Source organism: Vidua macroura, chromosome 1, assembly GCF_024509145.1.
Source record: "Vidua macroura isolate BioBank_ID:100142 chromosome 1, ASM2450914v1, whole genome shotgun sequence".
In the NCBI taxonomy this organism is placed as follows: Eukaryota; Metazoa; Chordata; class Aves; order Passeriformes; family Viduidae; genus Vidua; species Vidua macroura.
The window spans coordinates 65,370,737-65,386,532 of record NC_071571.1 but is presented as its reverse complement, the minus strand read 5'-3'; the positions used below and the strand labels follow the sequence as shown (position 1 = coordinate 65,386,532).

General features: G+C 40.9%; 1 protein-coding gene across 8 annotated transcripts in view; it reads left to right on the top strand.

The window, feature by feature from the left end:
- ATXN1 (ataxin 1) overlaps window positions 1-15,796 on the top strand; it is a 223,162-nt gene that overhangs the window by 102,603 nt on the left and 104,763 nt on the right. The gene's annotated exons all lie outside the window — the stretch shown is intronic.

Below are 15,796 nucleotides of genomic sequence, written 5' to 3'. Positions count from 1 at the left end.
TTTTATTCCTCCTAAGTGCAAAAGAGCCATTGGAAATGTTTTTAGACAGGCAAACTATAGATTCAAAAATATGTGTAGCATATTTATCACAAACAAGACATGTTTATTTTCTCACTCATTTGTTTCAGAGACACTTTAAACTTTTGCTTGTTTTCTGAGATCATAAGTTGCAGACATTGAAGAGGAGAAAGCAGAAGACTAATAGCAGTGATGGCAGAAACACCACTTACATGCTTATTAAATAGAAACTGTTTTGCTTCCAAGTTCTTAAGTGCTTTTCTTATTTAATCTGGTTTGCCCAACCTCTCCTTTTAAGTAATTTATTTTGCTCAAAAATTGCAAAGAAATTTTTTGTCAGAACATTCTGTTGGTTTAGATAATAACATTTTTTTGGTTGCTTTTGTTCAACACATAAAATAAAACATTTTCAGATTGAGGGTTGGCCCTCATTAATTGGAGTTTCAGGAAGCAGAAAATTGGAATGCTAACAGAGTATCTTCAAATAAATAATGATCAATTGCACGCAGAAATACTCTGACTTCATTTGTGTATGCTTAACAAGCTTTTACTACTGCAGTTTCTGCTGTTCAATAATAAAACTGAGAGTATGTAGCATCAGTATCTGTTTGAATATACCCCTGGACCTGCTTTCACTACTAGAAAGCACAAGCCCTGGTTCTGCTGCAGTCTGTTGTTGGCAGCTATAAAGAGCTGTTGATGAGATAAGAGTGAATCCCGAAACAGGGCATCCTCTGTGTACAACATGGATACAGATACTCCTTTCCTGAATCAGTGAGCATCAGTCTTTTTTGATAGAGGATTCTGCTTTGTTCACCTTTGTTTCCCTGCTTTCTCTTTAATAACAAAAATGGCCTTTTCCAATTCCCTACCTGTTGGACAAAGGTTCTTGCAACATTATTTGGCTGTGAGTTTCTCGTTGCCATTAGAGCAGCCTGCATGATACATCTTTCTGTGTTGTTGAAGCTGGTTGTAATATTTCTGTCTGTGCCCTGCCACACTTGAGACTTTGGAGGCCCAGCTATTTTGCAAGGCAAATTTCTTTCCTGCTCACTGCTGCCAGTGTGCAATTCTGGTTTGCCCGAGGTCCTTCCTTTCCAAAGTCACTCTTGCCATAATGGCAGGTGGAAGGTGCCCATTTGATGAGGAGGGGAGAGGATAAAGGGTCAAAAGAGTAATTTTCATGCTTTAAGGTGCTATCACTGAAGTGATGCAACACACTTGCTGTATCAGCAGTTGGTTAAGCTGCTACACCACTTTACTGTTCATCAGCTTCATCAGTGTGTTCAGCATTTGGTGATGAAGGTTATCCAGGGAAAGGAGATCGCAATTTGTGGAGATGCAATCATGTGAAAGTGGTGGCCAGCGGAGCCCAACTCCCCAGCCTCAACAGAAAATGCATCCACAGAGAACAGTTCCCCTGGCTCTGATTTGTAGCATTTTTCTTTAACCAAGGTTAAGTCTGAAAACACAGCTGCCTCCTACTGCTTTGTCGTACTTCACAACTAAGGAAGGAGAAAAGTTTTCCTCTTAACAGCTTGATGCAGTCAAGATCTAAGAAGCCCCAAATTCTCTGTAGTTGTGTTGTTGCTGCCAACTTGCAGACTCATTTGAGGGCATTATGTTTGATCAGTCTGTGCTTATTTCTGTTATCCTGTGGGGTTTAAATCCCTTCCACTTTTGTGTGGAAAAGCTGCTTGTGAGAGTCAGCTGGGTTTTGTTTTCCATGCTCCATTCTGAGCAGCACAGCCTGAAGATCTAGTTTTATGCTGATAAAGGTGCCTTCTTTCTGAAATCATGTAATATAGTACGGTTCTGTGAGTCCAATACTTAGCTGGATGAGATAGGGTGTCAAACCATCTGTTCTGAGGGATTTTTTTTCTGATTCCAGTTAGTTTTTATAAATTTGACTGTGCCTTTGATTATATTTTTCATGTCCTTCCTTCTAAAGAAAGTAAAGGCAAAGGCAATGCTTTGATCTGTTATCAGTTCCATAGATTCTTATAAAGGTTTTTTGAGTTTTTGGTATTAGGGTTAAAAAAAAAATCTTAGGGCCTATTTTTAAAAACAGATGATCAGCCTAGGGAAGGAGCAGTGGGATGGTTACCAGTGATGGGAAGATAAATAGGAAAGCTGAGTAACATGGGAAGGAGCTACATGTTGAGGCTTGGGTCGGGAAGATAGTGTAGGTGGGAGCTGGAGCATAAGTGAAGTGTGTACAAGGTAAATGAAAACGTCAGATAGGAAAGAGTGAGAGGGTAGAGAGTAGAAAGCAAGTGTATTGGAAGATGCTGGCACTGGATTTGAGAAGCAGGAGTCTCTGTTGTTGTACATAATACTTCAGCAATGTAAAAGATTGGAGTTTATTCTTGTTGATGTGCTAATAAGAGCTCAGGAGTTTATATCTCACCTCTCTGGAAACTGAGCAGCTGCACAGTGAAGAGATCTGCCACAGCAGACATAAACCAGTTGTTGGTTGTTGGAAAGGTCTCACCTTCGGTCCCTCTTGTGCAGTCAAGGGACTTGTAAAGCAGTGTGAGCATTCAGCATTGTATGCAACTCCTGTTCTAACACGTGTCCTATGCTATTCTTTTGAGTTTTCACAAACTTAACTAGCTAATGCTCCAGTGGCAAAATACAATTGCTATCATCATCCATGTTGCTAGAAAAAATGACAGTATTTTTAAGTGTGTTTAAGGGTATACAGTGGTGAGGTGCTTCAGGATAAAGGTTTAATTCTCAGTTTATTCCCCCTCAGTTGTGCTCATGCAGATTGCCTTTCAGTAACACAGAAGAAATAATGATCAGTTCTTTCACTCTTTCCTTCATTATTTCTTAAATTAACAAATTGGCTATCTAGAAACACATTTCGAGAAAAAAAGATTATTTTTCTTGGAATTTTTTGTAATATCTGAGACTAAGGTGTCTCACTAGTAATTAAGAAATAGGTTTTTGATAACCATATTGTACGTCTTTTTGTGCCACACATACATCTCTTTTCAGCCTTTATCATCTAGCAACTTTTGATGCATTTCTAGCCTGTATGCAACTTAATATTAGTTGCAGGCTTTTACATAGTTATTCTAATCTTAGTTCTTTTCAAAAGAAGGGCAAATTACAGAAACAACTCTTGTGAGATACAAACTCCTAGATGATGATACCAATTTACTTTTCACAGTTAGGCACAATCAATTACTTTTCACTGCAGGTGAAATGAGCTGCACTGACATGTTTCTTTTTCCATAGAACACAGTTGGGTTCTGGGACAGGGATGAAGAGTTAGCAGACATGAAACTGAAGCAGCATTTAAGTTTTTATTTAACTTCATATTTATCTGCTTGAAAATCTGTATGGAAAGCTGTATGGACAAGTTATTTTCCTATTGTCTTTTAATTTCCTGTTACCTGTGAGGAATTTTCACTTAACTTTGTGATGAACCTGGAACCCTACAGGCATTGCTTTTTCAAAAATTCCTTTTGTGAAAAAAGGAGCGTCTCTATGTAGGAAACACGGAAAAGAAATCTCTTGAGTCAACTACATTTTTGATAAAGCAGATTATATTTTTTATGGCCTGATTCAGTATTAGATTATTGCAGTCTCCTGCCTTCTTAATTTCTTTCATCAGTGGACTTATTTCAGCATAAACCTGTTACAAGGGATGGCAGAATTATCCTTTCTGTGTGTAATTATTCTTTAGTATGCAAGGATAAAGAAGTACCTTCTGGAGGCCAGCAGTACTGCTCTATTAAATCTGCTGCAAATGTGATCTGAGGCTTTGAACACTGAACTTTAAGTACTTTAAACAAAATTTTGAAAGGTTTGGTGGTTTTTTTTGGTTTTTTTTTGTTTGTTTTTTTTTTTTTTTGTGTGTTTTTGTTTTTTTTTTTTTTTGTTTTGTTTTGTTTTGTTTTTTGTGTTTTTTTTTTTTTTTTTTTTTTTTTTTTTTTTTTTTTTTTGTTTTTTTTTTTTGTTTTTTTTTACTGCAAATACACCAGGGATTTGTTACAGGAGAAAGGGTCTAATGCCCTTAGCCTGTAATGAGCCCCACAGAGGCAAATCTTTCCTCGCTATTTACTCCAAAGCCAGGGAGTTTGCCTGCCTCTTGGAGAGAGATATATAAGAATAGGCCCTATCAGAAAAACACAGCTATTAACTACCCTAACCTGAAATAAAATCTTCTTCTTTAAGGTGAGTTCATTGTGCTGTCTTCTCTGATGTCATACTTTTACTGACTTCTTGTGTTAAAGACATCCACACTGTATCTCTGTATTTATAGGGAGAACATAGAGTGATAGGCACTAAATATCCAGTGTGTGTATCTGACAGTAGAAGACAGAGGAGGTTGCCTTTCCTTTAGGCAACCTACAGCCTGCAAAATCAAATGTTTTAAAAGCCCATATTTTAAAAGTCAGTTTTTGCCCTTAGAGGTGCTACGGGACAGTGTATGTATTTGCAAGATTCAGCGTTTGTGTTTTAGAAACCTCATATTATTTCCCTGCTGGTGCTAGTCTTGTCTGTGTTTCACAGCTATATCTGTTAAGGTCAAAGCTATCAAATCTGGTTAGTCCCAGCCTGATTTTCAGAGCAGGCAAATCTCCTGCAACCTTCTACTTCATTTTAAAGGGCCGCTGGGTGCACACAGCACTACTGTGAAGGAGGCCAGCTATTTAGGTCCCAAAATATGGATTGGTACCTAATTTAGCGTATCCAGGGGTGAAAATGTTGGCTTAGTATTCTCTCTTCCTGGGACTCCTCTTATTCCATGTATTGTTTCTTGTATTTGAGATGGGAGCTGTCATTCACTGTAAGCCGGTACAGAAGCCAAGTAGGTCAGTGCCTCCAGGCACTGCTGTATATTATACATCCACCCCCACGGGTGAGTTACCACCCTCTGTTGAATCTTAGTGTAGGTATTTGCTGAAACATTTTAGTGGGGCTCTGCTCAGGTTACCCTGGTCCTGAGGGCTGCTTGAGCCCTGCATGAGCAGAGGTGAGCAAAGCAAGCTCCTCCTCTTCAACAGATTCCTGTAAGGGAGATTGAGGGAGTTGCCCCTTCTTGGAGACTTGAGCCAGAAGATACACAGTGGCAAAAGCAGCTAGAAGACAAACAGTGAGTCCAAACTGCATATAAATCTCTACCCTAAGCTGATTTGTTGTTTGGTCCAGCTTTCCTCTCTTCCCTGAGCCTCTTCTACTCAACTTCACTCTTAACTGGATCATCTTTATCCACTTCCTGCAGACCTTCCTTCATGCTCCTTTCATTCAGCTGATCTTTTCCCACGGAATGCAGAACCCTACGTTTCACTGCCCAACCAGCTGCAGGGGAGCAGAAGACAGAAGTGCACACATCTTCCACTAAGATGCAGGAGCTTGCTGATTGCTTGCTCCAGGTCTGTTTCAAGGCAAGAGGGAACTAAAATAGCTTATTGCTGTTGAAGATGAACATGTGACTACCTCAAACTGCATTGCCACTAAAGGCTTAAAAATAAAGTGGTCTGCTGCCATCTGCTTACACATCTTTCCTCCACCCTCCATTGCTCTTGTCACTTCAGGCTGCTGTAAGCATTTCAAAGCAAAGATGGTCTTCTCTGCCTTGGCAAAAGGCATGCCACTGTGGCACCTTCCCAACCCCGTCATTGCTTAGCTCTCAGCTTGCGCTGTACTACAAATAAGAGAGTTGATAGTTTTATTATTTAGTCTTAATGGAGGTGTGTATTGAAACAATCAGGACTTTCATTTTGTGGTATCTGCCCAGTTGTAACTCATCCCTAACATGAATTTGTTGGTCGTACTAAGATCTCAGGTATTGATCAATGATGTAATTGCCATCCTATAGTAGGACAGATGATGTAATTCTTACCCAGTTACTGAAGAGAGTGACCTTGAGACAGATCAGATGGTTGAGTAGCATAGATGGTTCACTGATTATAAAATGCCTTTGTTTTAAAACTAAACTATCATCTGTTAATTATTGGGCAGGAACAACTACAACAAAATTCCAGCATGTCACAAAAGATACAGCATATCTTGACATTTACCAGCAGTTACATATTCCTGCTGAAGACAGGTGACTTTTGATGGTTTTGTTGCTTTTTTGCTTTGGCCATAATTTCAATTTACATTAGGATAGCATAAAACCTGACTTATGTGAGCCTAAGGAAAATACTTGGTTTGATAGCCAGTCACACATTTAAAGAAAAAGAAAAAGTAAAGGTGTATGTGATAGTAGAAATTCTGCTAGATGGGAGAAGAATATACGGCAAAGTTTTGCCAATGGGAAAGTCTAGTTCCTCCCTAGTTCCAAGGAGAGATGGCATAAACTTACATTTGAGTAAGAGGTAGCATCACTTTTCATTTGAATACTTAATAAAAAAGTGACAAACATTGACTACTAGCTTTTGCACCTACATAAACAGTAAGCAGAACTCAAGAGAGTCATGGAGATAAACGAAATAAAACCACTTGCTATGGCTGTTAATAATGTGATAGGGAAAAAGACATATTTTTCTTTGAGTGGAAAGAGGTTGTGAGAGACCCCAGGACAAGCCTAAGAAACATTCAGTTATGAGAAGCATGGATCCTAAGAAGAAAAAACAGGTTTGAAAAGACAAATGGTTGAAGAACTATTTTTGGTTCTACTGTTGGTATTTTCTTAACGACTAATGTTCTCCTGGTTTAACATTTGCTGGTTTGTGTCAGAATTTTTTTTTATTCTTTTGTTCCTCTCTTCTTAGTCAACTGGCACATTTGCAAGATAAGTATTAAACTGAAGAACTTAGCAAAGACAATTTCTCAAGCAGATCATTACTGAAGTTAGTGGAAGAAATTAATAACTTGCATGGATTTGTGACCTAATAAAGAAGACAACAAAAGAGTGATCGGTCTAATTAATTACTGCAATGAATTGATCTTAGGAAATCATAGAGGCCAGACTTTTCTCTGATAGCTTGTGTTTGAAACTAATGAATATTGCAGGCAAGAATTTATTTTTCTGAGTTCTAAGACCATGTACTTTCTATTGCTGAGATACCCTTCCCTGTTTTATGGACTTTTCAGGTCTTCTGTTTTCCCACAGTATTTGCTTAATATAATATTGTTGAATGTCCAGGGTACTCCTAATGTGTAAGACCTTATAGTCTGCTAAAAGCAGGTTAAGATATCTGGTTCTTTATGTTCATAGGACCTTGTGCTTGGAAATCCTTCCTGCTGTGTCTTAGTGAGAATTTCAAGTTTCAGAGGAATGAAATAAGAACTCTGATGGATGTGGTCCCTTCAGTAGTATTTATTTTCTAAATGGGCAATAAGTCTAGATGTGGATAGTTGAAATCGTGAGAAAGTCATGAAAAGGAGGAAATTACTTTAATTCCGTAATGCCAAAGGAACCAGAAAACCTCTCATACACACTCTCTCTCAGGGATTAAGCATGGGTCTTCATTTTTTAGCAAGCTTCTGTAGAGGGGTGCAACCACTTCAAAACTTAGCTTTCTTTGGCAGGTAGAGGTTCCAGTTGTGTGGGGAACCCTTCTTCACTGATCCATGAGATCTGCTTTCCTCTGTGGTTTCATTACCACAGCTTTGCATGAGCAGGGCAACTACCCTTCCTCATGTTTAGAGTAACAGAATTGTTACTATTGGAAAGGACCTTTAAAATTGTTGAGTCCAACTGTTAACCTAACCTAGTCCACCACTAAACCATGTTCTTAAGTGCCACATCTGTGGTTTTTAAATACCTCTGGGGATGGTGACTCAACCACTTCCCTAGGCAGACTGCTACCATGCTTCGTAACTCTTTCCATGAAGAAATTTTTCCTAATATCCAGTCTAAAACTCCCCTGGCACAGCTTGATGCCTTTTCCTTGTCCTGTCATTTGTTACCTGGGAGAAGAGGTCAGCCCCCACCTGGCTACAGCCTCCTTTCAGGCAGTTGTAGAGAGTGATAAGGCCTCCCCTGAGCCTCCTTTTCTCCAGACTAGGCAACTCCAGCTTCCTAAGTCTCATCAGACCTGTGCTCCAGACACTTCCTCAGCTCTGTTGCCATTTTCTGGATGTTCCAGCCCCTCAATGTCTTTTTTGTGGTGAGGGGCCCAAAACTGAACACAAGGTTTGAGGTGTGGTCTCACCAGGGCTGAGTCCAGGGGGACAATCACTGCCTTGGTCCTGCTGGCCACACCATTGCTGATACAGACTAGGATGCCATTGGATTTATTTGGTACCAGAGCACACCTGGGCACACACTGGCCCATGTTCAGCCAGCTGCTGGCCAGCAGCCCCAGGTCCTTTTCCACTGGGCAGCTTTCCAGCCACTTTGTCCCAGGCCTGTAACATTGCATGGGGTTGTTGTGACTTGAGTGCAGGATCTGGCACTTTGCTTGTTGAACCTTATAAAACTGGCTTCAGCCCATTAATTCAGCCTGTCCAGATCCCTCTGCAGAGCCTTCCTATGCTCCAGCAGATTAATACTCCCACCCAGCTTGGTGTCGTCTGCAAACTGACTGAGGGTGCATTCAATCCCTTTGTCCAGATAATCGATGAAGACATTAAACAGAACTGGCCCCAACAGATGAACCATTATCATCCTTGTTGTTTGGTTCCACTTGGATAGCCCCATGCCAGTTATACCAGGGCACCTGGGAAGGTGGGGCAGTCACAGAGAGAACATGCATGCTGTGCCACCATTGCCCCTGTCCCTAATGTGACTGTGTTCAGCCAGTCGGAGAGAGGCCAGGGAATCTTCTGTATCATATGTCTGCCTGCTGGGCCTGTCCCAGGGAAGGTAGGTAGGTAGGGTGCAGTTTCAGTATTCTATCTCTCTCTCTCTCTCTGATGCTCCTCAATCTACTCCTCCTTGAGTTCTCTCACTAAGTGGAGGAGTTCCCCTACCTGGGCACATCTTCTACAGCTGTTCTCACTGCTACTGGCTGCTGCTGGCATCATATTGCACATGAGGTACAAAAAGGCTGAAGGACAGGCTCATAAGAGATCAGTGATGCTGAGGGTTGACTTCATAAATTTGCCAAATCATTTGCAACTGTTCTATCCTGTAGGTCACTCTTCTGTTTGAATCCTTTTCCCCATTTTTAAAATTTTGCTCTTTCATTCTTTTGTCATTCATTTGCTCTCCCTGCTCCCATTTCTTCAGCATGGTCACAGCTCAGTTACCTCAGCTAACTCACATCCTTGATTTGGAGCCTTTATACATTCAGAGACAGTGGCATATCACTGAACACTTTCTCCCTCTATAGTACTGCTTCAGAGAGTGAAATTTGCCCTGGGGCTCTAAAGCAGACTTCAGTCTGTGTATCAGTTCCCAAAGTCCAGCTGTTTAACCTGCAGCACACCCCCTGCATTTTGCTTCTGCACTTAGTCAAATTGCGTTGTTGTTTAAAAACAAAATGAAGTGACAGTGTTTGTCCATGAAGCTTTCACTTGATTCAAATTACTTTTTTATTTTCTCATTTCTCTGTCAGCTACTGCCTTGCCCTCCAAGTTTAGATAGCACTTGTCAGGATATTTAGACCTTCAGATGACTCTTCACATTAATTATTTTTCTCTCTGTTTGCTGACTAGGGTGTCGAAAAAACCCCAAACCTCTAGCAAAGTCATGGGTAATAAATCAAGCCATTTGTCTCAAATCTCCTCTCTACAGCTTTTAAAAGCTGTTTCACAGCTTTTTAAAGTGGAGATTAAACCCTGGGCTGTTTTTCCTGCACAGGGAGTTTGTACATGGCTCTTCTCACTTGTGTTCTATGTATGAGTAGAGACAAGACTTGTTCAAGGTTGCTCCAGGTTATGTGGGAGAGGGGAAGAGCCCAAACCTCCACTGTATTGCATGCAGTGTGATCTCAGGCTCAAGGATGCTGTTTCCAGATGCTCACTCACCCTTACTCCAGGAAACCTCCCTTTTCTTCAGAGCCCTTTGCTCCCCTGCCCTGTGAGTGTTTCAGACATGCTGGGTAGGCTGTCCCTTGAGATGTCCTGTTCCAAACTTACTGATATTTTAGGGTGTCTGTTGTGGCAAGTCCATAACCATCTGAACCTTGAATAATTGTGTTTCTTTAGATACAGGGAGGCACTTTCTTAACTGATGTAAATTGCTATAGCTCTTCAACCTAGAAAAAGCCATGTAGGTTTGCACCAAAGCATTATATGGTGAATTATGGTGCTGGAAATCTTCCTCACACCACTTGCTAGACCACATTTTTCATGTTGCAGTTGGGGAACTGGGTCTCTGAAATCAAAGCATGTATCCTCTGCTTCCTAACATTCTTCTTTATAAAACTGTGAAGAGGTCTGGACACAGTCCAGTTAATTCTGGTTTATTTTCTTGCCCTGAATTTCTTCACTAGTGAGTGAATTTTTTTCCACATCTGTTCACTGCTCTGCTAGCCAAAGTGGAACATTATGGGGACTTGTTGCGTAGTCTAGAGAGTGATGAATTGTGAGGATGAGAGATCTGTGTATCTGATTTTCCTGGAAGACTCAAAGGAAAATCAGGATGATTTTTAAAACATGGAGACTGAGTTGTTACTGCTTACCTGCCTCAACCTCTGACTTCAGTTCCTGACACTAAGGGATGTGGATGTTATTAGATTGGGTATCCAAAATTCACACAAATCAAAATTAACTCCTGTATGCCCCATGAAATAAATATCAGGCTGTACACATCTCTGTCTTGTCTTGTGATCTGAGCAGTTGCACATTTGCAGAAAATAAGTATATATTTGGACGTGGTATGCTTTTTCTTGCAGTAGTTCCACTTGAAAGTGAGAGGATTTGGCTGAACTCTTTGCTCAGCCTGGCACTGACACCAGGTTGCAGCTACATTCTCTTGTACTGTGTTACTCTTTCTCAGTCAAGATATATTCACCAGATGGAGGAAAGGAGCTCTCCAGCCAGAGCACTCACCATGAGGAATAGTAGAACACTCTTTCTTTGGCTTAGTTTCATTTCATCTCCACTTGGAGGAAGGTTTCAATTTTGCTTGCTGCTTCTTTGGTATTGCCTGACTCTTTAGGATTGCCATGAAAGCCTCATACTGATACATGCATTTTGGGATTTTTCCCCATATATATTTACCTGTTCAGTGGAAAAAAAAAGTTCAACTTGGTCCACATAATAGAACTATGTAATAGATGAATGCAGAAGACAAGACGATGTCTGCAGAGCTTGTTTTTTTGATCCAGATACTTGAGAGCCCAGAAGTCCAACTTAATACAAAAGTCAGCAACTTAGAGCTCTGTCTATATGGGATTAAAAAATAAAAAAAACCCAAACACACAGGCTTTCTTTTTGCTACAGCTTTCATCATTGTTATGAAGATATGGCAGTAATGCTTCAGACTCTCCCAGTGTAGATGTAGATTATAATAGGCATTAAAAGTCAGGTGTTTCTATATGTACTGCTAGAAATATGTGGGGTTTGTGATGTTTGAAGACACCTGAACAGGACAGAGTTTGTGTCATACAGTGTGATGAGGTTTGATCCCTTTTATCTTAGGAGGCTTTCAGAAAGTCTCAGCAGTGTTTTAAGTCCCTTTGAAGACCTGTTCCCAGCTCCCTAGTTTCCAGTGGAGCGCCTGAGAGATCAGCCCATCTGTAGCTTCTTTCCACCCCTGAATTTGGAGGCTGCCTGCCTGCTGCTCCTTAAGACTTCTGTTTTTTAAATCACCCCTGCAAACCCATGCTTAACCTCTCATTTTGGGGAGGAGAATAAGTAGGAAGCATCAAGGTCTGCAAGTCAAGTTTGTCCTTATAGGAAGGTCCCATCCAACAAAGGGAAGGATCCCACCTAAGCAGGACCTATTTTGCAGGGTTTTTTCTTTCTCTGTTCGTACATCTTCCTTAAAATCTGAGAGGTTTTGCATCAGCGTTGAAAAGATGCTCTGCAAAGCCCAGATCTGGAATGTTGCCTGGTAGAATCTTCCTGCCTGCATCTCTTTCAATAAAATTAGAAAGTTAGACCTTTTGCCTTTTTCAAAAGAGTTACTCAAGGAGACAGTGACTTTACAACTCCTCTCTGTCATGCCATAAAATTGTGTGGTAGTCATCTTTGAGGAAAAAATGTTTCATACCCAGTTGCTCTTTTCTTGTGAGGCTCAGCAGCCGTGGTGGTTTCCTTTGCAGAGGGTTCAGGAGTGTAGCTGGCACCCTAGAAAATGAAAAATACTTGAGTCATTTGCATAGTGGATCAGAATCCAGCCCACCCAGCTGCTAGAGCAAAAACCACAAACTTTCACATTAGAGTCATCTGCTGAAAAGCTACATGAAAGAAATAAATGTTTGGTTTAAAGAAATTTTATTTGCTTTTTTGTAGCCAAATCACCTGACTCTTAGATGGTGAAAGTAATGTATTAACAAGATGTTCTTGCCAGCTTTCTTCATCTGTTGAACTACTGTGATCATAGATTGACCTTGCTTTCAGACATAAAACCAGTTGCTTGATTCAAGTGTCAATATCAATGTTAGTGTCTATAGAAACCAATCAACATTTCCTCCTAATTTTTGTAAATAGGCTGTTACTGTGACACTTGGATTTCCTGTCTCTTGCATATCTGAGTCAAAAATTCACTGCACATAGTGTTGTCTTGTCTTCTGTGTTAGCTATCTATTGCCTCACTAATAGGCATCTTTATTATAGTCTGTAGTTCTCCTGTTGAGATATGTCCAGACATCACTGGAACCTATAATCTTTCATTTTTATTCTACATCATGGATTTGTTTGAGGGACTTTCTCAGTAATAGCTGTAGGAAATTGCAAGTAATGTAAGAAAAGCAGGTTGAACTGCCCGCAATCAGCATTGCACAACATTCAGGATTTTTCCAGGATAACCTTTTAAACTGACTTTTTTTTCCAAAAGCAGTGGCAGTTTAGTGTTGAATTTTCTTTCTTTTTATATTTCAACATGAATGATTCAGGTTGTCTTGAGAATAAGATACAAAACTCTGCATTTTTGTACCTTTTAAAAAAATAGGTCAGCTGTTTCATTTGAGTACCTGTGTAGCACCTTCACATTTGGGGGTGAATATTTGAAATTTGGCTATAGAGTTGCCCCAATATTAGGGATTTGCCTTCTCAGTTGCAGCAAAACTTGTCCATAATCAGTCAGTATATAAACTCTAATATCTCTCATTTTGTACCCACACAGGAGCTCGTTAGGTAGCATTGAGTATGCTGTATTTTAGAGCTGAAGAACTTGCTTTGATATTTCGACATCTGTCTCCTGAATGCTGTGGTCCTAGGAGGCAAAAGAAAGGAGATTGTTGTCCCATGTTTTCAGCAAAGCTGTTGTTTGCCCAGACAGGGTGCGGCAGAAGGAAAGGATGGAGAGAAAACACAAGCTGTGGAGGATGTGCTCAGGAGTAGTAGTGAGGAGCATGGCACTACCTGAACCAGGAGATGGAGGGGCAATGCTGTCCTAGTGTGAGGACAGCATTTTGGAACTGGTGTGACTGTCAGGGATGGATTGTGTGATGTGATTGGGAGTAAGCTGAGGAACCGAGAGGAAGCTGGTGTAGAGTCTGAGGAGGGAAGCAGAGAACTTAAGCCACAGAAAAGGAAAATCTCTGTTCTGTATATTGGTATGGAGTACGTGATTCCTGAGGCTGCATTTGGATGCTGCTTTTCCTGTCTGGTGTGAAGGTACAGGATCATTTCACCTGTGGTTGTTTGTTGTAGCCCAAGTGCTTGATGCAGCCTCATAGCCCCACTGAGACAGCAGACTGACTCATGCAATCCTGTCCCTCTGCATCAGTACAAAAAACCCTGATGTGAAAATGTACAGTTTAGCTTAAACTGCTGCTGTTCAAAGTGTCTAACTTCACACTTGAAGGGGATGAAGAGCATTCATACAGTTTGTTTGAGCAGCTCAGTGGTGGAGAAGCAATCTCCATCAAGAGGATGCAACAAGTGTGTTGCTGGCAGTAGCACCTCTTGTGAATGCATCTCTTTCCACCTGCTCCCACACCTTAATCTAGCTGTCCCTGTGCTGTCAGCATGTATCTGTGTCTGCAAACTGGGTGTCTTAACGCTACAGCTTTGTCTCACATGAGATCCTTGATAGCTTGCAGTTGTCTCTGTTACTCCAATAGAAGAGGTCTGTTTTCATTTAAAAGTTTCAGCTCTGGTAAAGATTTTGACCAGTGCAGGTGCCCTCTTTTGGGTCTGCCTCTGTCAGCACAAGCTTCCCACGTGCTCACTGCACCTCCCCTTGGATAGGACCCTTTTTGGTGAGTGCTCCCCAGCTGGTTGGAGGCAAAACTGGGTTAGCATAAAAGAGCCTAAAGAGTAGTTTGTAGCTGCTCCAGTTTATTTTCACCATGACGGATTACAAAATGCTTTTACACCAGACTGCTAGCACTTCTAAAGGGAGACAGTCAGCACAGGAAGAGGGGCAGCTGGTGCTGAGCACATGAGTGGGAGGAAAATCTCATCAAGCAGCATAGCTAGGTTTGGAAGGGACCTTTGTCCACAGTTTCAGTCTCTCTGTCTCTATGATGGGGGAAAAAACGCTCCTCACCGGGGTGTTGTGAACATGTGCTAATTTTAGTAAATCAGGCAGTTAGGTAATATGGTGACAGCCAGAAAATAACCTAGAAGGAAATAGTTGTTCTGTCTTTAAAGCATAGCATTTCGGGCCATTTTTAATACTGAGAATGAAGCAAACTGAGGATTGCTTATTCAGTAATACCGAAAGCTAGAGTAATAGCTTTACTATATCATGAATGGCACCATTTCCTGTGGAAAAAAAAGCCCTGTGTGATCACAAAATTAAGAATAAAGATTAAAGGTTACATATTGGCCACATTTCTGGTATTTCCTTGCCTTTTAGCTCCTGGCTTAATATTTCTGACATGTCTGTATATGTTTGTATGTTTAATGAACTATTTGTGACCAAGCTCACAGTTGCTCATCGTTTTTATCCTAAGACGTTAAGCACTTTAAAGAAGGCTTAGAGGACATTGAAGCATCTTACACTCTTGCCATTATATATCTTCAAGCACATTTCTGTCTCCAAAAGCACTTACCTCTGGTTCTTAGAGATGATTGCAACTTTAAGTGAAGGAGATGAGAGTGGGAAATGTTCTTCTAAATCAGGTAGAAAATCACAGTTGGCCATTTTTTGCAGATCTCCCTGATAAATAATTTCTCTGAATTTGTAAGTCTTGCTTTGTAACAGGTGAGCGAAAGGTACAAAAAACTAAAGTTATGAAACCACAGATGTTGTCAGAAGGAAACAGAGCCAGGTTAACTCTCATAACTAGGCTTAAATAATTTTGAAAATGACACTATCTGAAATAAATGTAATTGCATAGAACTGGGTGTCTTACTGTATAACAGAGGAAACAGGTACACTGATAAGTAAAAAATAAAAATACAGAATTTTGAGTGCTGAGTATGCATCACTCCAGTTGATTTCATTTGGAGTTATGAGGATTAACCCTGAAAACCAAACATGCTGAGTCTACGGTGCAAAAACAAGTCTATGTGAAAAAATGTTGGTCTTGGCAAGTTTGTTTGCCACAGAGTAAATGCCATGTGAACTCCATGTGTAAGGGCAACCCCCGAGTAACTGCCCTGAGGTCTCAGGCCAGCTTGCCTTGCTGTAAGCAAGAGGTGGGTCACTGTCACCACCCTGCCTGGAAGGAGCTGCCCTCCCTCTGTACTCGGGCTGCCCGTTGGCACATGCCCACCATGCGCCCCGCTGCCGTGTTTGTCACACCGACTCAGCGCTCTGGCTCTGGCTTCACAAGGTCGCTCTTGTGCAGTTTGGGTAGAATTA